Here is a 24,851-nt window from a genome sequence, read left to right as displayed (position 1 = left end):
AGCAAGGGAAGGAAGGAACCCTAAGACATTGGGCAACACATCTAAAGAGAAGTTGGGGGAGGTATGACAGTACCAAGTGGGAGATGACTTCTAGAATGAAGAGCCTTGAAATTGCTAACAGGAGGCTTGGATCAGCTCACGGTGTGGCTAAGCCAGGATGTGGTTTGGGGTTATTAATGAGCACTGATGGCTCTTCATTGCCACATACTGAGTGCTGTGCCATGGGTCAGATACTGGGCCCATTTCCCTATCACAGAATCCTCTCACAATCCTGTGAGGAAGAGACGAATCTCTCAACTTACAGATAGAAAACTAAGGTTTGGTACCTTATCCAGGGTTACGGAGCTTTGCTCTAGGAAGTAGAACCACCTAAGTGCCCTAATAGGGACTGCTCAAATAGCCATGAATGGAGTCATTATTATTTTTCTACTGTTTTCACCACAAACAAGACTAATTCTGAATAATAAACTCCAGAACAGTATCCTGTGAGTATCAACACATTCTTCCAAGGTAATCCTTCAACCCTCCCTTTAGTGATGAAGATTTTGAAGGCCAGAGGGGGCCAGTAGCGAAGCAGCATTGCTCACAAGATGCACAAGCTGCCCCCACCCCTCATTAGGGCAGGACGAAGAGCCAGCCACGATTCTAGAAAAGAAACCAGGCGGAACACAGTGGCTCATCCCTATAATCCCAGCACTTTAGGAGACTGAGATGGGAGGATCACTTGAGGTCCGGGGTTCGAGACTAGCCAGGCCAACATGGTGAAACCCTGTCTCTACTAAAAATACAAAAATTAGCTGGGCACCACCGTGCCTGTAGTCCCGGCTACTTGGGAGGCTGAAGCTGGAGAATTGCTTGAACCTGGGAGGTGGAGTTTGCAGTGAGCCAAGATTGTGCCACTACACTCCAGCCTGGGCGACAGAAAAAGACTCCGTCTCAGTTAAAAAACAAAGAAAAAAGAAACCAAAATGCACAGTAAATAAAGTATGATTTTTCACAATTTCAAGAACAAAATTGGCATGGGATGGTATATATAATTCCACAACTACATTAATGTTTATAACTAAAGAAACACTCATATATCAGTATTTTCATTGTATTGTATAGTTTTTCCATTGAATGCATTTGTTTATTTTGCTAATTAAAAAAAAAACAGTTGTGCAGTTAGAAGTTTCCAGAATCTACAAAATAGATATGAATCAATTATAGTAAAATAGCAATTACATTCTAATGTGAATGAAAAAGTTTTGTTCTAATTTTTCATAAGCACTACCTCGATTTAGCCCTCAAGACTGAAGTTTTCAAAGTTGAGGGCCCTCCTTTGTGTAAGTAAATCAGGAAATACGCTGAGACGCATTTACAACCCGCACTAAAGGGACTATTGTGAAATACATTGACTTGGTAATTGCTATGAAGAGTTGCTTTGCTGTTTTGATCTTTGCATGGTAAAACTCTTCCAAATGTTTCTAAAGAAAGAGAGCAGTGTATGAAGTACAAAAGTGTTGAAATCTATTACTGATCAAAATATTCCATTTGATTGTTTTTCTCTCAACACTGTAAAGCTTAGAGTCCTAATTTAGAGAACGGACATAGGTTGTCTCTGTTCTTTCCTAAATTCATCTGCTTTCCTATTGGTGGCCCTGAGAAGCTTTTTGCTGTTTCTTCGATGACTTTGCATTTGAGGCTTTGCAGGTGTAGGTGGGCTGGGGAGGTGTTTTTGTTTATGTCTTCAAGGAGAATGCCTGGACAGAGAAAGAATTATTCAAGGGTTTACTTTGGTATTTAAAAAATGATTTTCAACTTATTAGAATTACAAATTCTTCTCGTCTCAGCCTTTTGAAAGTTAAAAATTCAAAACATTTATTTCTTCTGTAAGCTTTTAAATTCAATCTATATATATAACTATACGTGTCAGTCTAAAAAGTTTTAACAATCACTTTTAAGGAGACTTTGATTCATAGTTGATCCTACTTACAAAATTAATTTTAAAACTTCAAATATATAAAACAACATTTATAAATTTCAAATAATTTATTTCCTTCTAAATACTACAACTGTCTAATTGAACAAACTTTTCCTAAATATGTAAAAATTACACTGTACATTTAATAAATTAAACTTATAAATAAGAACTTCAAGTTTTCTAAAATGATCTAATATTTACAAACAAAGCTATTTCAACTTAGAAATTACAAGTTTCAATCAATTACTCAATTACACATTTTTAATTTATTGATAAGTTTGACTAGCATTCTAATAGACAAAATCTTATAAACATATTCAGATGCCTTATTACAAAAATATTAATATTATGTTTTGATTCTCTTACAGATTTTGACGTTAATCTAAATCTTTTTCTGGGTAAAAGATGCTAACTAACTAAAATACAGTAAGTCACTCTCCAAAATGTAAGGGATACTTTCTTAACAGCTAGAAGCTCTTAACAGCTGAAAGTATCAGGTCTGATACAAACTGAATTCTTGTCAGTGACACAAATGGGCCACTTCAAACTGAATGGACAGACTATAACAGGGACTTCATAGTATAATGAAGGGGCTGATATCACAGAGAACCTATGTCCCGCAAAATACAGTTTCCCCAAAATGAATGAAAATCTCAATGAAAAACTGCTACCCTCACTTATGCTGTTACATCACTTAACCGGGCTTTTTCATTCCTTTCCTTTACACAATATTTAAATGTCTTTTCAAAAGCTGCAAAGACCTTGAGCTTGACAGACTCTTGCACTTTTTTTCATATTAACCCTATCTCTTAGGGCCACAGAACCTTTATAGATTATAAGATGGCATCTAATCAAATATTTATCTATTTATTTATAGTTAGTTATAGCATAGTTATGAAACACAGATTTTGCAATCAAATTTGCATGGATTGAAATCCCAGCCCTGCCATTTTCTAATTAGGTGACCTTGGGCAAGATACTTAAAGTCTCTGGGTCTCAGTTTTCTCATCTATGAAAAGTATTATTTTGATATTTGCTGTGAGATTTAAATAAGTTAATATAGAAAAAGACATTAAGACAGTCCCGGGCACATACATTATATAAGCATTAGCAACCATATATTGTTGCTCTTTCATAAGATAGAACATTCTCTTGATAGACTGTCTGCCCATTTTGTAATATTCAATAATTGTCCATAAGATGTGCCTGGTAAAAGTTTCTAGCTTAGGCCTTGTATATTTCTCTATTAATTACTGTATTAATTATTTCTCTAGTATTATTAATTACTGAAGTGTAATTATTTTTTCAAAAAGAGGAAAATGATCATCCTAAAGTTTTGTTGGAGCACTGAGCCTTTTTGCTTAGCCAAAGGCAACTTCTCCAGGCTTAGCCTGGGAAGTCTGGGAAGTCTGAAGCATGGGAGAGGGTGGACCCATGGACTGGCTCACTCAACATCCATCCCAGACTCTTCTCATAGGTCTCCCCTCACAGAGAGGTGAAAAGCTGACCCCTGCTATGGTTTGGATATGGTTTGTTTGTCCCCACAAAATAATGCTGAAACTTGATTCTCAATGTGGCTGTGTTGTGGGGTGAGGCCTAGTGGGAGGTGTTTGGGTCATGGGGCAGATCCCTCATGAATGACTTGGTGCCATTCTCATGGTAGGGAGTTCTTTCTTTCACAGGACTGGATTGGTTCTTAAGGGAAAAATTAGTTCTCACAAAAGTGGGTTGTTTTCAAGCCAGGATGCCTCCCCAGGTATGGTCTCTCTTCTCATGTGTCTGCTTCCCCTTTGACCTTCTGCACTATGTTTTATACAGCACAAAAGCCCTCACCAAAAGTTGAACAGATGCGAGCGCCATGCTTCCTGTACAGCCTACAGAACCGTGAGCTAAATAAACCTCTTTTCTTTATAAATTAACCAACCTCAGTTATTCTTTTATAGGAACACAAAACAGACTAAGATACCACCACGTTCTTAAACTCCTTGAAACTAAGGTCTGCCCAGTGATGTGGGCTCCACAAATGAGGTGCACCCATACATGAGTGGGAAGGTGGCAGCAAAGATGGAGGAGGTCCGTGGTCCTTATGCTGCTTCTCCTCTTTCTTCTACAATCACAGAAGTGGAAACGTTGGGCTGAAGCAGAGATTCCAGTTCCTAGTCCCTGATTTTGTTAGTGTTGAGAACTAGCAAAAAAAAAAACCACACATACACACACAAAAACACACACACACAAAAATGTTGCTTTCTTCCTTTCTTCACTCGAAAATTTTGTGTTTGGTCCCCAGGCCATGCACAGTCTAGAGCAGTGATTCTCAACCAGGGGAAATGTCCCATCCTCCCAGGGCACATCTGGCAATATCTGGAGACATTTTTGATTGTTGTGAGCAGGTATCAGGTGGGGTTGGGATAGAGATGACATTGGCATTTACTGGGTAGAGGTCAGGGATGCTGCTAAACATCCTACAATGGGCAGGCCAGTCTTCACAACAAAAAATTATCCAGTCCAAAATGTCAATAGTGCAGAGGCTAGGAAATCCTAGCACCTTACCCTGTATTCTGTATCTGCTTACTAAGTGGCTCTTTAGCTCCATGAGTGTGCTTGCATTGAACCCCACAAGATGAAGCGATAACAAGTAAAAAGTGAAATTGGGAGGAGAGCATGAGATGACTGTAAGGAGCTGAAAAACTTCCTGGGATTGTGTGCATTTTGTTAGTTTATTGATGAGTTAGTATGCATTTAATTCAAGTGAGTGAATTCAAGTGAGCAAGTGTTCTAAGAGTAAAAAGATGAAGGGAATTTTGAATATGTTACAAAGCTATCGAAATCATCCCCAGACCCTCACCACACAAAATGTGGTCCAGAAACCAACCCCACTGGCACCACCTGAGAGTTTGTTAGAAATGAAGACACCCATGAAGGGCTGTTGAATTTTGTCAAAGGCCTTTTCTGCATCTACTGAGATAATCATGTGGTTTTTGTCTTTGGTTCTGTTTATATGCTGGATTACATTTATTGATTTGCTTATGTTGAACTATCCTTGCATCCCAGGGATGACGCCAACTTGATCATGCTGGATAAGCTTTTTGATGTACTGCTGGATTCAGTTTGCCAGTATTTTATTGAGGATTTTTGCATCGATGGTCATCAGGGATATTGGTCTAAAATTCTCTTTTTTTCTTGTGTCTCTGCCAGGCTTTGGTATCAGGATGATGCTGACCTCATAAAATGAGTTAAGGAGGATTCCCTCTTTTTCTGTTGATTGGAATAGTTTCAGAAGGAATGGTACCAGCTCCTCCTTGTACCTCTGGTAGAATTCAGCTGTGAATCCATCTGGTCCTGGACTTTTTTTGGTTGGTAGGTTATAATTATTGCCTCAATTTCAGAGCCTGCTATTGGTCTATTCAGGGATTCAACCTTTTCCTGGTTTAGTCTTGGGAGGGTGTATTTGTCCAGAAATTTATCCATTTCTTCTAGATTTTCTAGATTATTTGCATAGAGGTGTTTATAGTATTCTCTGATGGTAGTTTATATTTCTCTGGGATCAGTGGTGATATCCCCTTTATCATTTTTTATTGCATATATTTGATTCTTCTCTCTTTTCTTCTTTATTAGTCTTGCTAGCGGTCTATATATTTGTTGAACTTTTCAAAAAACCAGCTCCTGGATTCATTGACTGTTTGAAGGGTTTTTTGTGTCTCTATCTCCTTCAGTTCTTCTCTAATCTTAGTTATTTCTTGCCTTCTGCTAGCTTTTGAATGTGTTTGCTCTTGCTTCTCTAGTTCTTTTAATTGTGATGTTAGGGTGTCGATTTTAGATCTTTCCTGCTTTCTCTTGTGGGCATTTATAAACTTCCCTCTACACACTGCTTTAAATGTATCCCAGAGATTCTGGTATGTTGCATATTTGTTCTCATTGGTTTCAAAGAACATCTTTAGTTCTGCCTTCATTTCATTATTTACCCAGCAGTCATTCAGGAGCAGGTTGTTCTTTGTAGTTTCCATGTAGTTGAGTGGTTTTGAGTGAGTTTCTTAATCCTGAATTCTAGTTTGATTGCACTGTGGTCTGAGAGACAGTTTGTTATAATTTCTGTTCTTTTACATTTGCTGAGGAGTGCTTTACTTCCAACTATGTGGTCAATTTTGGAATAAGTGCGATGTGGTGCTGAGAAGAATGTATATTCTGTTGATTTGGGGTGGAGAGTTCTGTAGATGTCTATTAGGTCCACTTGGTGCAGAGCTGAGTTCAATTCCTGGATATCCTTTTTAACTTTCTGTCTCATTGATATGTCTAATGTTGACAGTGGGGTATTAAAAACTCTCAATAAATTAGGTATTGATGGAATGTATCTCAAAATAATAAGAGCTATTTATGACAAACCCACAGCCAATATCATACTGAATGGGCAAAAACTGGAAGCATTCCCTTTGAAAACTGGCACAAGACAGGGATGCCCTCTCTCACCACTCCTATTCAACATAGTGTTGGAAGTTCTGGCCAGGGCAATCAGGCAGGAGAAAGAAATAAAGAGTATTCAATTAGGAAAAGAGGAAGTCAAATTGTTCCTGTTTGCAAGTGACATGATTGTATATTTAGAAAACCCCATCGTCTCAGCCCAAAGTCTCCTTAGGCTGATAAGCAACTTCAGCAAAGTCTCAGGATACAAAAGCAATGTGCAAAAATCAGAAGCATTCTTATACACCAATAACAGACAAACAGAGAGCCAAATCATGAGTGAGCTCCCATTCACAATTCCTTCAAAGAGAATAAAATACCTAGGAACTCACCTCTTCCAGAACTACAAACCACTGCTCAACGAAATAAAAGAGGACACAAACAAATAGAAGAACATTCCATGCTCATAGATAGGAAGAATCAATATCATGAAAATGGCCATACTGCCCAAGGTAATTTATAGATTCAATGACATCCCCATCAAGCTACCAATGACTTTCTTCACAGAATTGGAAAAAACTTCTTTAAAGCTCATATGAAACCAAAAAAGAGCCCGCATTGCCAAGATAATCCTAAGCCAAAAAAACAAAGCCGGAGGCATCACGCTACCTGACTTCAAACTATACCACAAGGCTACAGTAACCAAAACAGCATGGTACTGGTACCAAAACAGAGATATAGACCAATGGAACAGAGCAGAGCCCTCAGAAATAATACCACACGTCTACACCCATCTGATCTTTGATAAACCTGACAAAAACAAGAAATGGGGAAAGGATTCCATATTTAATAAATGATGCTGGGAAAACTGGCTAGCCATATGTAGAAAGCTGAAACTGGATCCCTTCCTTACACCTTATACAAGAATTAATTCAAGATAGATTTAAGACTTAAATGTTAGACCTGAAACCATAAAAATCCCAGAAGAAAACCTAGGCAATACCATTCAGGACATAGGCATGGGCAAGGACTTCATGACCAAAACACCAAAAGTAATGGCAACAAAACCAAAATAGATAAATGGGATCTAATTAAACTGAAGAGCTTCTGCACAGCAAAAGAAACTACCATCAGAGTGAACAGGCAACCTACAGAATGGGAGAAAACTTTTGCAATCTATTCATCTGACAAAGGGCTAATATCCAGAATCTAAAAGAACTTATACAAATTTTCAAGAAAAAAAAAAACAACCCCATCAAAAAGTGGGCAAAGGATATGAACAGACACTTCTCAAAAGAAGATATTTATGCAGCCAACAGACACATGAAAAAATGCTCGTCATCACTGGCCATCAGAGAAATGCAAATCGAAACCACAATGAGATACCATCTCACACCAGTTAGAATGGTGATCATTAAAAAGTCAGGAAACAACAGGTGCTGGAGAGGATGTGGAGAAATAGGAACACTTTTACACTGTTGGTGGGACTGTAAACTAGTTCAACCGTTGTGGAAGACAGTGTGGTGATTCCTCAAGGATCTAGTACTAGAAATACCATTTGACCCAGCCATCCCATTACTTGGGATATACCCAAAGGATTACAAATCATGCTGCTATAAAGACACATGCACACATATGTTTATTGTGGCACTATTCACAATAGCAAAGACTTGGAACCAACCCAAATGTCCATCAATGATAGACTGGATTAAGAAACTATGGCACATATACACCATGGGATACTATGCAGTCATAAAAAAGGATGAGTTCATGTCCTTTGAAGGGTCATGGATGAAGCTGGGAACCGTCATTCTCAGCAAACTATCGCAAGGACAGAAAACCAAACACCACATGTTCTCACTCATAGGTGGGAATCGAACAATGAGAACACTTGGACACAGGAAGGGAAACATCACACACTGGGGCCTGTCGTGGGGTGGGTGGAGTGGAGAGGGATAGCATTAGGAGATATACCTAATGTAAATGACGAGTTAATAGGTGCAGCATACCAACATGGCACATGTATACATATGTAACAAACCTACACATTGTGCACATGTACCCTAGAACTTAAAGTAAAATTTAAAAAAAAAAGAAATGAAGACACCTGAGTCCTACCTCTGAGATTTTTAATGAGAATCAACATTTTTAACAAGACCTCCACTATGCCAATATGCACATTGAAAATGTACTGCATAGGCAACACCAGCAGGTGTGTATGAACTGGAGAGACAACTTTTAATTGACAAGTACTTGGATAGTGAATTGCATGGTATCATACTTTTGCTCCCTGGCTGGTAAAATGCAGAATTTCAACATGAGACACAAATCAGAGTAACTTCAGATCTGCTTTGTTTTATATCTGATTGCTACTTAATTACCAGTGTCCTGGAACACATCGATTATTTCTTTCTCCCTCTATTAAGTATTTAATGATCTGCAAACAAGCTCCTGAAAAGATGCCACTTAAAGAGACCCTATGGTCCTTTTGTAATATGACTCATTTCGCCCCTTATTTTTCCTCTTTGTAAGAAAGATGTTTAGTCCGGAGCATTGGGTATACTATTTAAAAATGTGAAAGGCTATTTATTACACAGAGATTATATCTCCCCAACAGAAATATTCCCAGCACTGCCACCCACGCACATATACACACCACTCCTTTTCTATACCCCAAAGAGATTTTGTAGTCAGTACTTCTTGGCAGCCCTCACTTTGCTCCTCCAGAGATCACACACAGACTGTGGCTCCACACATCACTAAATTACCTCTGCAGGGATTCTGCAGGAACATCTGCCAAGAGTAAGATCATGGCAGAGGCAAATGGGTGGTTTTCAAACTCTGTTTCCTGGAGCGCTAGTATTCCTTAGGGCAGTCTCAGGGGTTGAGGGAAAGTTGAGTAGTGGGGTTTATGGGACCTTCCACTCCCACTCCATCAAGAGCACTTGTATTTGTATCTGTTTTAGAGATTGGGGTATATAAAACTGCATTTGAAAAATGCAGACTGTTTATAAGAAACATCTGAAGGACACTGGAGCAGATGATTGCTAAGATTTAGTCAAGATCCATTATTCTTTAACCTGAAGAAACACAACTGTAACCAAAATATGAAAAAATGCTTACCCTTAACAATAATCAAACACAATTCCATTTTTTTATTGTTATTATGAAAAGCATCAAAAAACACCTACAGTTCATCGGAGTATGATGTAACACATTCAAATATATGTGTGATGAATTATAAAATGACATAAAATTTTTGAGTAGTTAGATAATATTCATAAAAATCTGAAAGATTATGCATATCCTCTTATATAGCAATCCCACATAACCCTTTCATAAAGAAATATTCAAAACTGATTAAAAATTATACTACTAACATATTATTACAGTGCCATTAATTACATGAAAAAAAGGAAAACAATCTAAAGTCCAAAATAGTGCAACTATTCAGATATGATTATAATAACTATGTAATGACATAAGAAATGCTTATGACATCATGTTAGTTAAAAAATACAATACAGAAAGTGTGTAAACTATGCATTTAAAATTTCATTATATATTTTAAAAAGAGTAAAACATTCAGAGGAATTGTATAGATTATGAGATTATCATTCATCTTTTTTGACACTATTTTATTTTCTAAATTTTGTACAATTTGAATGTTACTTATAATGAAAAAAATATTTTTGAACGATCTTAACAGACTTCAGTGATCCACCATTAAAGATGTATCTTCAAACTTTTATGTAACAGCCACCAACCTAGGCACTTAACATTTTAAAAAAGAGAAGAAAGCAGTTCTCATCACTTAGTCAACCAAAGAAAACTTTTGACAAGGTAAGTATGCCTAAATGTGTGTACATAGCACTGCAGGGACCCAGCAGCTGAAGGAACTAATTCTATCAGAGTGAACCTCAGAATGTATTCTCTGTATATTAACAATATGACATACAGGAATACGTCTATTTGGATTCATTTCCTCCTTTGTAGTATGTGTCCCCTCACCCCACCCAAAAAGGCGTACAAGTGCTGAAGGCAGACTTGACTCTATATAGAGAGAGTAACATGGGCAACAATTTTAGTCTTACTTGTGGAGACTTTTATGCATACAAGAAACAGGGTTGAAGGACAGAACTTTGGAAAGCAAGGACTCACTGTCTCTGGGCCATGCTAGAGAGGTAAAGCCAGAGGGTTAAAACAGGTACTTCCCGGATAACCAAACAGAAACAAAGGCAGCATTACATCAGAGACTCTAGGACACCTGGTGATTTCTGGTGCCCTTCTATCTGGGTATGGCCTTTTTAATTTAATGCTTATAAAGTAGACCCCTGACCTGAATTTATAAGTTGAAGGATTATTACGTATGCCAGTAGTTTGTTGGGAAATAGGAAGTGGAAAGGGACTTACCCTAGAAAATTTATCTAAAGACAGAAAAAGTTTTAGACCTTAATCTAATAGATAACATCAGGCCAGCAAATAGCTCACTGGCTTCCTTTTCCACACATCTTCCTTATTGTTCATTTTCATACTGGCTTGATGCTTGATTCAACTGGGAATAGTTTAGCTAATTACTAATTAGGGTTAAATGATCATCCCCAATTTGCTATTTTGGGGTATATGGTGATCATTTGTATTAACTGCCTAATACACTTACTGTGTGCAAGTCCTGTGCTGGGATTTTTACAGGTTAAATTCATTAAACTAGAAAAGATCATCTATGCTAATTGCCATAAGAAATGTCTGAGGTAGTTGTTGTTAACTCCATTTTATAGATTAAAAGATGGAGGCTTGGGAAACTTGAATAACTTGGCCATGGCACAGGGCGAGTAAGCGGCCAGCTACAAAGTAGACTCAGGTGTGAGTGGGCCCAATGCCCCTGATCTTTCTGCCATGTCAAGTAACCAGCATTCTGGGAGAGCTGATGGGTGGCATGCCTCAAGTCCTTGTGAAGGTACTGTCTCAGCAGCACCAGCTGGGCTGAACAAAGAAAGGAAGTGTAGAACAATTTCGGTGCACCGGGCACAGGGCACACTGCTGCTTGATCTTCCCAGCAGATCTGTAAGTTGGTTCATTGTGCCTGGTCCCTTTCTCCTCCTCATCCTCAGGAGCTGAAAAGTAGCCTCTCTTCATAAAATGTCTGGGATACACCCAGTTTATGGCCTTGCAATATCATTTCTCACCAAGGGAACCAGAAGAAATGACTGATTCCAGGGCTGGGCCAAAAAAAAGTCCAAGATGAGCCTGGCACGTCTTGCCATACCAAACTGCAACAAAGCTCTTAGTGAGTACCGGGATCATGACCAAAGTACCCAAAAGTCAAGCTGAATAAACCCCCATTGGGCAAAGATAGCACAGTAACTACAATGGGTTGAAACACAATTATGCTTAAATCCATGAATTCATAATGATACCACAACAAAAACCTTATTGGTCACCTTTGGCAGATTCTAAGTATATTAGTCTGTTCTCACACTGCTGATAAAGACATACCTGAGACTGGGCAATTTATAAAGAAAAAGAAGTTTAATAAACTCACAGTTCCACATGGCTGGGGAGACCTCACAATCATGGCAAAAGGCAAGGAGGAGCAAGTCACATCTTACATGGCAGCAAGCAAGAGAAGAATGAGAACCAAGCAAAAAGGATTTCCCCTTATAAAACCATCAGAGCTCGTGAGACTTATTCACTACTACAAGAACAGTATGGGTGAAACCGCCCCCGTGATTCAATTATCTACCACCCAGTCCCTCTCACAACACATGGGAATTATGGAAGCTACAATTCAAAATGAGATTTGACTGGGGACACAGTCAAACCATATCACTAGGTAATCAGCATATTGTTGAGAAAAAGCATATTAAATACAAGGAAAGCCTCAAACACTTATCCTGTCTCTCTTATAACATCTGAACCTAAGACAGTCAAGTAGTTGATCAAACAAAGTCTCTTTATAGAAGTGTTCCAGTTAATAAAAAGAATTAGCGAATCACAATATGATAAAAAGAGAACCAAGTATAGGTTAAATAGATAGATTATAAACAATAGATGACAGAGAGACAGAGAGAGAGAGAGAGAGAGAGAGAGAGAGAGATGCCATCTATCCAAGCCTCTAACTATAAACACCCAATTTATAAGAGACAGAAAAACATGTAAAACAACCACCACACGTGAACAACAAAATCAAAATTGTGAGAAATTCTCCAGGACAAAAGACTCAGTTTCTTTATCAACAATAACACATGAATCATGAGAGACGTAGAAGAAATGTCAACAAATCACAATGTTTAGGTTATATTTGGATTACGATTAAAACAAACTATTGAAAAATTTACCTTACCATCGCAAAGCAGATGAGAAAGAAAGAAAATGAAATAATTTAAAAATTACCTGATAATCAGAAATCTGGGAACACTGGATAGTCAATGCTAAGGAATTAATGATGTGAGTGTGACAATAATATTGTGGTTATCTTATCTCTGAGTCATACATATCAAAGTATTCCAGTGTGATGTCTGAGATTTAGTTCAAAATAACATTGAAGAGGGTAGAGTTGAAACAATATTTCCCAGGCATTGATAATTATAATTGTGTATGGTATGTATGAATAAGTAATGATACATCGGATCCACTGTACTGTTTTCTCTATATATTTGAAATTTTCAATAATATAACACCTTTTTTTAAAACGCAAAGACTCCTATGAAATAGCATCCTTTATCTTCCAAACTTGGGGACAAATTAAATTTAGTAATATTAGAAGATCTGACCAGAAGCGGTGGCTCACGCCTGTAATCCCAAACACTTTGGGAAGCCGAGGCAGGAAGATCTCTTGAGACCAAGAGCTCAAGACCAGCTTGGTCAACATAGCAAGAGCCCATCTCTTTGTTAAAATAATAATTTTTTTAATTTTCTTAATAAAATAGAGCAAATGCAGTCTAGGGCTTATTTGCAAATCTAATCCTTTCTTTAGCTGCAGAAATGAGCTGTTCCACACAAGCCATAAAACATAACGTTGCAATGTTCTTCTACTTAAGTTTAAACTCTCACTAACTTTTTGGTGCCACCTCAGATGACTAGATTTGGTGGTCTTGTCAGAAAAGAGGCGTACATTTGGCCAAAACGTGACTATCGTCCTTGCCTCTCCATTAATATAAGGAGAGGGGCGACCGGGCTGTACAGAAAAGTCTTAAAGCTCCCCTGTGTGGTCAGTGTGGGTTAAAACAAGCCGTGCCTCTGGCTCCATGCATGAGTAGCTGAGTGCCTCCTTATCCCCTCAGTCCTAAGGACAGCTGTAGCCAGAGATTTTTTGAGAATTCATTTTGCTAGATCTGATACCCTCTTAAAGGTTAATCCAAACCTCCCATCCTAATAATATAATAAATTAATTTCTCAAGAAATTCTTTTTCTTTGGAAGAGAACAACCACCCAAAAATCTTCAATAGCAGTATTTCTAAAATGTTTCAATACTTCATATGTATTTACAGCCTTAGGTGTCAACTTTTGCAGAGACACAGTAGAGTTCACAAAGATACATGAAGTGCAGTTAATATGGAAGGAAGAAAAATGCAAATGAGGTTGAGGAAAAGAAGAGAAAAATAATTAATTAAATAAAACAAAGCAAGAAAAGGGCCTGGCATCGACCAATGATGTGAATGAACTGAGCAGTATAATTAGCACAAATGTCTGTGACTGCAGTTGGAAGGAAGGGAAGAGAGGAAGAATGGAAGCAAGGGTAGGGCGATAGATCCAAAACTACTAGAATCTCACCTCCGTACAATGTGACTTCAACTCTCTGATCTTGCTTCTCCAGAAAAAAAAAGAATAACCTCACCCCTACATCCCACCCAGGTGTACCCCTGTTGTGTTTATTCCATGACTGGGCCTCTGAAAAGCATCTGGCACATAGCAAGAATCTACTGTTAATTCTCTTTTCTCCTCTTCCTGCATCTGGGCTGTCACCTTATGCTCCTAGTTCCTGGGTCCCTGCCTAGCTAACCTTCCCAGTACACCCCAGGACAAGCTCCTCCAGGCATCTTTTAAGGCAAGGGTGTAGATGGGGTTCAGTATATGCAAACGATATCTACTGCTACACACATGGAGTCACCTCTGCAAGATGAACTTTTGCTCCAGGGTCTGCAGGTCTGTAGGTTGCACCTCGGAGCAAGAAATGGCAGCAGTGCCTCTTTATGGGGTCCAGTTCCACCTGCATCAGAGTCATCCACTCTGTTCTTTAAAGGCAGATTCCTGGGTAGGAAGCCCAGGAATAAACACAGTTAGCCAACTCTCCAGACAATCTGATGCACAGTAGAGTTTGGGAACCGCTTATAGAGTGGGAATGAGATAAACAGGCTAGAATCACAAAGTTTGGGGGCTTTTTTCATGCAAATATTTGAAAATATTAATTGTTCAGCTCATTACTGATCAGAAATATGTCCAGATTAAAATATCACATAAAAAGTAACACTGGTTCACAGTCCTCTATCTGAAATTCTGAGGCCCACAAAGCCCTCACAGCTATGTTAAAACAAATTCATGTGGCTGCAAAACCTGAACTGGACTGATGAGAGACTATTCATATTATTTACATATCTCACCTGATGCAACTATTTGTGTTTCGTTGCTGAAAAATTTATATTTTTAGAGGATGCTGCCCCAAATACAATTAGGACTATATAACACATGTTATATGCCTTTTCCTGAAATTCAAAATATTCTGAAATCCAAAGTAATCTGGCTGCAAAGATTTGAGATATGGGATTGTAGATCTGTTCTAAAAAAAGAATGGAGCATATTAAATACTTTCCTCTCAAGCAACTGTTCTTTATTATACCCTGGTTAATGCTAGTTTTTTCCCACTCCTTTGGAAGCGTATGAGGCCTCCTAGCATCAGAAACATCCCAGAGTTCTCTTGGAGGAGCTGCTGCAGCCGGCTCCCTAGTAGAGTATGAGTCAGCCACGTTTGGTTTGGATACCTGTCAATAAGGTGCTCAAGTCACCTTCTTTCTCTGCTGAGTCTCTAGAGAAAAACTAGCTTGCTGGAGCTTTCTTAGTGTTATCACCAGAGCTTGCCAATTTTCCCCAGCAGAAAGCTCTTCCTACAAAGCAAATAGGAGGCAACCCCACTGCCCTCCACTCTGGCCTTCTCAGATCAACAGAGCAATCACGTCATTGGGGCCAAGAGCACTGGTGCGTGTCACCAGACCTGACCCCTGCATTCAATTCACACACTGTCCTTAGAGCAGGTAAATTCTGCAAGCCTCGACTTTCTCCTTTGTGGAACAAAGGAATATACTTTTCCATGGCAATACTCCTTATCGTCAGTAACCAGGGTTGGAATTTAGGCACTCTCAGCCCCTGATCTGAGAGCTAAACTCATAAAAACAATGCAGATCTGTTGAAACACGTCATCTGCCCTTTAAAAGATGTAATACTTCCCAAGCAGAAATAGGCCGGGCGCGGTGGTTCAAGCCTGTAATCCCAGCACTTTGGGAGGCTGAGGCGGGCGGATCATGAGGTCAGGAGACCGAGACCATCCTGGCTAACACAGTGAAACCCTGTCTCTACTAAAAATACAAAAAATTAGCCAGGTGTGGTGGCAGGCTCCTGTAGTCCCAGCTACTGGGGAGGCTGAGGCAGGAGAATGGCGTGAACCCGGGAGGCGGAGCTTGCAGTGAGCCGAGATGGTGCCACTGCACTCCAGCCTGGGGGACAGAGCGAGATTCCGTTTCAAAAAAAAATGAAATAAATGACCAAACAGAACAGACACTCTAATCTTCAGAAAGCCTATCTGAACTAAAGACTATGTGAACTAGGTGATATGAAATGTAGAAAAGACAAATCGGGATTTGTCAGTGGTCTCCTGTGCTTCTCAGGGGAGCAGTATGAACCATTAGAAGCGTTTGGTCATGTGCCCATGTGCCAGGCTCTAGGCAACTTCTAAGGATACCTGTGCTTCCTGAGTGTCTTCACCTCCTGATAGTGTATGATTAGCTGACAAAAGCATTCTGCTCAGCTTGGCAGTCACAGTCTTTCATAGAGACTACATGATGATTCCCATCCCTCATCATTTTCTTGTGAGTTTTGCTTATGTCCCACCGCATGAAGGAGATTGAATTTACAGATTTACAGAGTTGAGACTTACACCCAGCCATGGTCTGTGGCAACTGCCCCCTTCGGGCCTTTCTCAAGGTCTTACTATTTTAGAATTTCATTCACCCACTTCAGGTTTCCAGCCAAGAACAAAATCTGCATGCCTCCGAATTGAAACTCAGTAAAGATGCGAGATTTTTTTCTTTCTAACACCATGAAACAAATTATCATTTAGATTTACTAAGAACACCTTATAACGTATTATAGTGGAGTCTTTGATATAAAATTAAACATACTGTAGGCACTTGATAAGGAACTATTGGCTGACAATGACCTACATTAAGAAAAAGGGAAGACCTCAAATAAACAACCTAACTTCATACTTAAAGGAACTTTAAGTCCAAAGTCGGCAAAAGGAAGGAGTAATAAAAATTAGAGCAGAAATAAGTGAAATAGAGACTAGAAGGACAATAGGAAAAATCAACACAACTAAAAGTTGTTTTAAAAAAAATCAACAGAAATGACAAACCTTTAGCTAGACTAACCAATAAAAGAGGAGAGTGGACTCAAATACAATTATAAATGAAAGAGAGGACATTACAGTTGATACCACAGAAATACAAAGAAAGCATCATAAGAAGCTACTATGAACAAATCGAATAATTTAGGACTAGATAAAGTCCTAGAAACATACAAGCTGCCAAAACTAACCATGAAGAAATAGAAAACCTGAACAAACCAATATTGATTAAGGAAATTGAATCAGTAATCAAAAACCTCTCGACAAATACAAACAAAAAAATCCCTCAGGAGCAGATACCTTCACAGATGAATTCTAACAAGCATTTAAAGAATAATTCACACCAATTTTTCTCAAACTATTCCTAAAACTTTAAAAATAGAGAACACTTTCAAACTCATTTTAGCCTCATACCAAATTACCATCATATCAAAGCCAGATGACGGTGCTACAAGAAAAGAAAGTTACATGCCCATATCCCTAATGAATGTAGATGCAAAAATCCTTAACAAAACCCTGGGAAGCCAAATTCAACAGCATATTAACGGATCACACAGCATGATCAAGGATGGTTCAATATATGTAAATCAACATGTGTGATACACCACATTAACAGAATAAAGGATAAAGATCATGTGATCAACTCAAAAAATGCAGAGAAAACATTTGACAAAATTCAATGTTCATTCATGATTTAAAAAAAAAACTCAACAAATCAACAAATTAGATATGAAAGGAATGTACCTCAACATAATAAAGGCCAAAATACAATCCCACAGCTAACATCATACTCAACAGCGAAAAACTGAAAGCTTTTCCTCCAGGATCAGAAGCAATAAAAGGATGCCCACTCTTGCCACTTCTAGTCAACACAGTACTGGAAGTCCTATCCAGAGCTATTTGGCAAGAAAAAAAAAAGCCATCTAAATTTAGAAGAAAGAAGTTAAATTATCTGCTTGCAGAAGACATAATTTTATATAAAGAAAACCCTAAAATTCCACCCCCCAAAAAAGTTAAAACTGATTAACAAATTCAGTAAAGTTACAAGATTCAAAAATCAACAAATGCAAGTCAGTTGTATACATTACAACCAACTACCCAAAAAAGAAATGTTAAAAGTGACTCACTTACAAAAGCATCAGAAAGAATAAAATACTTAGGAATAAATTTAACCCAGGAGGGAAAAGATCTATTCACTGAAAACTGTAAAAAATTGATGCAAGATATTAAAGAAAACACAAATAAATGGAAAGATTGTCTGTGTTCATGGATTGGAAGAATTAACATGGTTAAAATAGCTATACTACTCAAAGCAATCTACAGAAATGCAAACCCTATCAAAATTCCAATGACATTTTTTACAGAAATAGAAAAATTTGTATGGAATCACAAAAGGCCCAAAATAGCTAAAGCAATTTTGAGAAAGAACAAAGCTGAAAGTATCACACGCCCTCATTTCAAACTATAGTGCAAAGCTCTAGTAATTAAAACAGTATAGTAATGGCATAAAAATAGACACATAGACCAATAGAAAAGAATAGAAAGCCCAGAAATAAAACCAGGAGTGGAATGCACAATGGAGAAAGGAAAGTCTCCTTAACAAATGATTAGAAAAATTGTATAGCCACATGCAGAAAAATGAAATTGAACCCTTATCTCACACCATATACAAAAATAACTCAAATCAATTACAGACTTAGATGTAACATCTGACACTATAAAACTATCAGAAGAGATCCTAAGGAAAAAGCTTCTTGACATTGACCTGGGCAGTGGTTTTTTTTTGGATGTGACCCCAAAAACACAGGCAAAAAAAGCAAAAATAGACAAACAGGATTGCATCAAAGCAGAAAATTTTTGCACAAAAAAAAAAAATGAAACAATAAAGAGTAAAAAGGCAAGCTATGGAAGGTGAGAAAATGTCTGCAAATTACATATCTGATAAGGAGATGATATTCAAAATATGTCAGAAACTCACATAACACACAAAAACCTCAGTATTATTTTTAAATAAAAAATATGTATTAATTACTCCGTATTATTTTTAAATAAAAAAGTATTGATTACTCAATATTATTAATTTAAAAAATAATAATAACCTATTTAAAAGAAGCAAAGGACCTGAGTAGACATTTTTCCAAAGAAGACATACAAATGGCCAATAAGTATATGAAAAGGTGCTCAACATCATTAACCACCAGGGAAATGCAAATCAAACCACAGTGAGATACTACCTCATACCTGTTAAGATGACTGTCATGAAAAAGACAAACAATGGCAAGGGTTGGCAAGTGTATGGAGAAAATGGAACCCTTGTACAGTGTCAGTGGTAAAGTAAATTGGTGCAGCCATTATGGAAAACAGTATGGAGATTCCTCAAAAAACATTGAGGACCTAGCAATCCCATGTCTGGGTATATATCCAAAGCAAATAAAATCAGTATACCTGCACCCCCACATTCATTGCAGCATTATTCGCAAGAGGCAAAATACAGCAACAACCTAAGTATCACTCAGTAGATGAAAGGATAAAGAAAATGTGGTGTATATATACATAATAGAATATTATTTAGCCAGAAAAAAATAAGGGAATCCTGCCATTTGTGACAATATAAATGAATCTGGAGGACATTATGCTAAGCAAAATAAAATCCAGAAATAGGAAGATAAATACCGTGTGATCTCACTTATATGTGGAACCTAAAATTGTCAAACTCATAGAAGAAGAGATTAGAACAGTGGTGGTCAGAAACTATGGGGGTGGAGAAATGGGGAAATGGTCAAATACAAAATGAACAAGTTCTAGAGATCTAATGTACAGCATGGGTGGTAATGGACGTATTGATTAATTTAATTTAGGTAATCATTACACAAGGTATAAGTAGATATAATCATCACATTGTACACCTTGAATATACTCAATCCTTATTTGTCAATTAATATTTTTAAATTTTTAAAGTTTTTTTAAAGAGTCATTGGCTATTTGTACCCGATTTAGATTATGTCCATATTTTCTTTTTTTATTATTATATTTTTTTGAGACAGGGTCTCGCTCTGTCACCCAGGCTAAAGTGCAGTGGTGCGACCTCAGCTTACTGCAACATCTGCGTCCCAGGCTCAAGCGATTCTCCTACCTCAGCCTTCCAAGTAGCTGGGACTAAGGTGCATGCAACCACACCTGGCTATTTTTGTATTTTTTGTAGAGACAGAGTTTTACCACGTTGCCCAAGCTGGTCTTAAACTTCTGAGCTCGAGTGAGCCACCTACATCAGTGCTGGGATTACAGGCATGAGCCACTGTGCCCAGCCTATTTTCACATTTTTCATGTCTGTCTCAATTCAACTTTGGGAATGAACCTCTCCCTTCACAGCTCTGTAATTGTTACTGCTCAGCCATGTCATCACCTGTCCTTTACCTTCCTTTTACCCACAGGATAATCTGTTTTGTTTAATTTTTTTCTCCAGTTATCCTAGTATATATATTTCTTCTGATGCTTGGTGACCACTTAAGTGTTGACCACCTAGACCTTCAATAAAAGCAAATTAATCTGGGTAAACTTAATTTATTGGTGTCATCTGCTCAAATATGACAATAAGCATCTAGTAATAAGGAGGTTAAATATGAAGGAAAATAATGCATATCAGACTCTCTTAGAAGAAAATAATATTTGGGTTGGAGGCATTCTCATTGAGAACCAATGTTAAGAGTTTTCTGAGTCAGTATATATGACTTGAGTCACTGTCTTCTAGATTTGTGAAAATTCCAATTTGCTTTTAACTTCTTGAATGTGTTATTTCCCTGAACTTTGTAGAGCTTAGGAGTTTTTATCACCTCCTAGAAATGGATGGACCTACTGATTTTGGTCTCTGCTGACTAACAAGACTAGAATTTTTCATCAAAGTGGCTCATTTGGATTGCTTTTTTGGTACAAAATTTCCTCAAAATTGCCATGCAATTTTGAGTTACATTAGAAAACTTTAAGCTCTGCCCTTTCCTTACACTGGTTCAAGGTACAACCAAAAGGAGAATCTACGGAATATGGGATATAGGGGTAGCAGGGCACAAACAATAATTGCCTTTGTTTTTGGCTGACCTGAAGGTTTGCCTCTAACAGTCAAGGCCGTTTCATGAATACATTAGGTACCGCCACTCAAGATGCAGCCCATTAAAACACTGTGTGTCTTATTTCACTAATGAATATTACGTCTGAAAATGTTATCAGCTGGGCACAGTGGCTCACATCTGCAATCCTAGCACCTTGGGCGGCAGAGGCAAGAGGATCACTTGAGCCCAGGACTTCTAGACCAGCCTGAACAACATAGTGAGACCTTGTCTCTACAAAAAAAAAAGAAAAAGAAAATTAGCTGAATAGGGTGGTGCACATCTGTGGTCCCATCTACTCAGGAGGCTGTGGTGGGAGGACTGCCTCAGGAGATGGAGGCTGCAGTGAGCTGTGATTGTGCCACTGCACTCTAGCCTGGACAACAGAGACCCTATCTGGAAAAAAACAATAATGAAGAAAGAAAAGAAAATGTTATCCAATATTGTTCATTGATTAGCCACATATGAAAATTAATGAGACTGAACACCTGCTGCTAGTTTTGCTGTGTCACACCAGTGTGCCACCAAAGTTCAGGTTAGCAGGTTTGGTCAATTGATTATCGCAATGGGAGCTAAATGTGCTAAACTATATAATTTTGGCCCATTCCAATTTAATTCTATGTAAACTATACCATGGAACCGGGACAGTATGAAGAATCACAATAAAAGGATTATAAAGGATCATAATAAAAGGACCATGAAGGATCCTGACACAAAGAAAATAGATATTAGTAAAGTCTCTGCTCACCTTTGCATCAATATAATTTTATAAAGCCCACATCTGAGAGCATTTACCATAATGCGGCCCACAGCTGAAAAACCTATTGGTACTTTTTTTTCTTTTTGTACTTTTTGTTTTTGTCTAAAAAAAGAGATTGGGTCAAGTGTAGTGGTGCACGCCTATAGTCCCAGCAACTTTGGAAGCTGAGGTGGGAGAATTGCTTGAGCACAGGAGTTTGAGGCCAGCCTGGGCAACATAGCGAGACTCTGCGTCTTAAAAGGGAGAGAGAGAGAGAGAGGAAGAGCGAGCCACATGTCATTCAACTGCGCTGACCAAGGCATAATTTTTCATCTTCCTTTACCCTTAATTTTGAAGAGATACCAGATGTACACTGTTTTATTGTCCCACTCCCTATGTTTCATTTGTAAACCCTGCTTTTTCTGGACTTCTATAAAGTCTGTCTGGCTGTGAGCCTAGGATACACTGCTTACACTAGTTGCATGGAGCTCCAGGCAGAAGTATGTCAGTGATAAAAGAGTTGAAAAGTTTACCCTGAAATCCATTTAGCTCTGCTGACAAACATGACTGGAACAAACAGGGTCCCAAGAGCCCAGGCAACTTTGAGAGGAAAGAGCCAGAGCCCCACGTTTCAATTTCCCAAGCTTTGGTTCTAGTGTTGTGAAGCACCCTGTGAGTTCTTCAATCATTCCCTGCTTTTCTATTTACTAGCTATGCAAATTTTAGTGAATTAATTTATGTACAATGAGGATAATTGCAGCTACTTCATCTGGAGTAAGAGTAAAATGAGATGTAGTAAAGTGCTCTGTGCAGAGTCAAGTACATTTTTAGGTGCTCATTACTTGTTAGTGACCTCCCTCCCTTCATAGTGTCACTTGAGTGTGTTATCATTGCACAACACAAGCAATCCCATAACTTATACATGCACAACTCACATATGCCCCGTACTTATCAGTAGCTGCTTGTAGACATGAAAAACCCTCCTTCCCCTCTGGAACCCACAGAGGCTTCCCCCACATCCTTCACCCCTGCTAACCTGTCTACAGACTCAACCCCTACACCACCCACCACCATCCTTGCTCTTGAGCCCGATCCTGGAACCAGGGACTCCAATCTGCCCCAGGCAGAGCTGGTAGAAGACAGGAGAGGAAGAAAGAGAGAAGACAAGGAAAGGAGAAGAGAGGGCTTCCTCCCCTTCCCCAACCCTCCACTTCAGTACTGCTTTCAGGACAGCTAAGGGAGGGAGGAAGGCAAACAGGACAGAGAAAAGGCCACAGAGGAAACCTTCTCCCATTTTTCTCAGCAGAGACTCAGCCAGGGCTTGGTCGTGGAAGCAGCCATTCCAATGCCAGGGGAGGGATTCTCTGGCTCCCAATTCTGATCTCTGAGAACAATCTACAAACTTTTTGGAACATGGTCCTTTATAAATAGATACTATTTATATTCCACCTTATGTTTCAATATGCATATGTTTATAGTTCTATACTGAACAATATTGTTTTCTATCATATACTAAATATAGCCACTTTAGTCCATCAGTATAATTATTTACATTTGATTACAATTACATTGTAATTATTTACATAAGCACCATTGTTTTAATCATTTTAGAAACCAATTACCTTTATTATCTCACATTTTATAATCACATTTCAATACTTTTATTGTTAATGCAATTACTACTACAAATGTTCAAAGTACCTATATACATATGCATATGAAATTATACATAAGAAATTATATATTTAATATATTACATAAAATACATATCTTACATATATATGTAATATTACACACCACATGAAAAAAGACACAAAAAGACTAAAAGAAAGTAGTAAAATGTTAACAATGGGAATAGAATTATGGGCTAGTTTAGAATTCTTTCTACTTCTCTAAAGTTTCCAAATGTCTTGTTATATTACTTTTATAATTGGAAGAATAAACAAAACTATATATTTTAATATATTCATGCCTGTTAACCATGAAGTCCTGACTAAAATAAGTAAAGCAATGGCAATTTTGGAGCACATGTTTCAAATTTTAATTTTGAAAAACAGGGATACCTATTACAATACTTTTAAATACAACAGGAATTTGGAAATTGTCATAGTAGTAAAACCCCACAATTAAGAGGCTTTAAAAAGATATCTTCCCAGAGGTCATCTGTGGTGGGAGAAAAATCTAGCTAATTCCTAGAAAAACAAACGCCTGTCTAGATACACAGCTCAAGTAACGGGAAGTGTCACCTGGTAAAGTCTTCCAGTCTTGGTGAATTTCCTGATTTTAAGACACACATACAGCTTTGTTATTTCTGAGGTGTATATATGTTTTTAATTAACAATTATTTGTAATATCAGTGTTCCCATCAGAGCTATACTTGCAGCAGACGGTGTGAATGCAGGTAATTAAGGAGAGTTAGTCTCAGCACTCATGATCATGGGCGCTGTCTCTGTGGGGCTGTCACTCACTCAGAGTTCTGGGGCTGCCTCCTCCCCAGAACACAGCACCACGATACAGACTCCCTCACAGTTGCTGCAAGGATCCCATCAGATCGTGCCTACTAAAGGGCACCATTTGAACTGGTCGCCTCTGTGGTGGCTGTGGCTTCTCTGTCTCTCTTGCTGACAAATGAACCAATTCTAGGGGAGTGCACAGAGGCATGGAGTAGTGGACAGGACTCTGGTCAACTAGCTTATGGAAGACACTCCAAAGCAAGAGAAGGACATAGAGAGTAACAAAGAGGCCGGGCACGGTGGCTCACGCCTGTAATCCCAGCACTTTGGGAGGCCGAGGCGGGCGGATCACAAGGTCAGGAGATCGAGACCACGGTGAAACCTCGTCTCTACTAAAAAATACAAAAAAATTAGCCGGGCGCGGTTGTGGGCGCCTGTAGTCCCAGCTACTCGGGAGGCTGAGGCAGGAGAATGGCGGGAACCCGGGAGGCGGAGCTTGCAGTGAGCTGAGATCCGGCCACTGCACTCCAGCCTGGGCGACAGAGCGAGACTCCGTCTCAAAAAAAAAAAAAAAAAAAAAAAAGAG

The sequence above is a fragment of the Theropithecus gelada genome, chromosome 3 (genome assembly GCF_003255815.1).
Source record: "Theropithecus gelada isolate Dixy chromosome 3, Tgel_1.0, whole genome shotgun sequence".
Classification (NCBI taxonomy): Eukaryota; Metazoa; Chordata; class Mammalia; order Primates; family Cercopithecidae; genus Theropithecus; species Theropithecus gelada.
The sequence above is the reverse complement of the archived record's forward strand: the minus strand, read 5'-3'. Positions refer to the sequence as shown.